At 41.3% G+C, this 1909-nt stretch overlaps 1 pseudogene; it reads left to right on the forward strand.

Moving 5' to 3' along the window:
- Window positions 1-568: 568 nt before the first annotated feature.
- On the forward strand, window positions 569-681 carry LOC125499166 (small nucleolar RNA R71; annotated as a pseudogene).
- The last annotated feature ends 1228 nt before the right edge of the window (window positions 682-1909 follow it).

Consider the following 1909-nt stretch of genomic DNA (forward strand, 5'->3'; position numbering starts at 1 on the left):
TTGTTGTGAAGGTTGGTATTGTTGACCCTGTTGTTAGGTGGATATGGTTGTTGAGGTTGAGGGTTCAACACATTAGTACTCCTATATGAGAGGTTGGGATGTGTCTTAACCCAGGATTGTAGGTGTTAGAATAGGGGTTGAATTGGTTCCTAGGTTGTGATTGGAAAGCATTGACAGCCTCACAGTTATTTCCCAGCGCAGGACACTCTTGAGAGTTGTGCCCAGATATTCCACAAGCATCACATACATGCACATTATAGTTAGAAGCACTAGCCATCGCATTAACACTCATATGGGAGGAATCATTACCTAACTTCAGGGAGTCAATTTTTGAGTTAGAGTAGCTAGTTGCCCAGACAGTAGAGAAATGGCTTCAACATCATGTTTACCACCTTTTTTCAAAGAGGAACGAATGGTAGAGGCTTGATTAGATGCTAGCTTCTCCAAAAGTTCATACCCTTCCTCAATTGCTTTATCCATGAAGAACCCACCAGATGCTCCATCAATTACCCGTCGTGTATCTGCATCAACTCTAGTGTAGAAAATCTGACACAAGTACCACTGGTCCAACCCATGATGAGGACATAGACGCTGCAGATCCTTGAACCGCTCCCAAGCTTCATATAGAGATTCACCAGGATCTTGGGTAAAGTAACTATGGCATGTCTCATATCTGCAGTTTTCTGGTAAGGGTACCACTTGATGAGGAAAATCTTGGAAAGTTCTGGCCAGGTGGTGATGGTGGAAGGCAGCTTGTTATACCAGAACAAAGCTTTATCGCGCAGAGAGAAACCAAATAGAAGGAGCTTCATCTCATCAGGAGTAACACCGCTTGCTTCTGAGTAGCACAACACTGTAAAAATCTCTGCAGATGCTGATTTGGGTCTTCAGATGGTAACCCAGCGAACTGATTGTTCTGAACCATATTCAAAACATGAGACTTGATCTCAAAATTTGTAGCAGCAATAGTGGGCATCCGTACCCCAGTAGGCACGTTATCAGGAGATGGTTGCGCATAGTCTCTGAAGGTTCGAGTAACATTCTCACCCATGTTGACAGTAATAGGTGAGGTGGGGTTTCTTGTGTGGAAAGATGGTGGAGATGGTGTCTTTTGGGAGGGTGTCCCTGCAGACAGCTTAGCTTGCTTAGTTTTCTTTCTGAGTCTACGAGCGGTCTTTTCAATCTCTGGATCGAACGGGATGAGATTTGGAGATTTCAATTTCCTGCTCATACACCAAAAACACTAAAACAAACGTGAGATGCTCCAAAGAACAGGTGTTCTTCAGAGTAGAGGTTAGTTTAATACTATAATTCAGACAAAATAAAATAAACCGTCTCCCCGGCAACGGCGCCAAAATTTGACAGGCTAAAGTCGTATCACCTAATCAAAAATAACCTAAGGTCCACTAACTAGTAGTCAGGGAAGTCAGGATCGAATCCACAGGGAGAAGTTTACTATTGTATCTGAACTCTAATATTATACTAACAAAATCAGATGAATGGTTGTGTTACTAAGCTAAACAGGTAACAGAATTAAATAAGAAGGTGTAAATATATCAGTAAAGTACTAGAATCATGGATCACTATGCATACAATTCGGGAAATCAAGGATAAACGATAACCACCTAGTAAGTCAATTGTCTAGGGCACATGTAATTTCTCTCGAACATTACCTCCCTCAAAGATCACCCAGCCGCTCTCGCATAGTCAAGGGTCACTTTGCCTAATAATTGAAAGCCTATACGGTATCTCTCCTCTCGAAGTAGATTCAGTATTGCAGAGTAGAAATATAAATCAGGCCTAACTTATAATCCTAGCATGAAGAATCAATCAAAGGAAACAATTGAAATACCAGATAATCAAACTAATCTATCAATCCCTTATTGTATACATAGATCTCCACAATTCT

This window comes from Beta vulgaris, chromosome 6 (assembly GCF_026745355.1).
Source record: "Beta vulgaris subsp. vulgaris cultivar EL10 chromosome 6, EL10.2, whole genome shotgun sequence".
NCBI lineage: Eukaryota > Viridiplantae > Streptophyta > Magnoliopsida > Caryophyllales > Amaranthaceae > Beta > Beta vulgaris.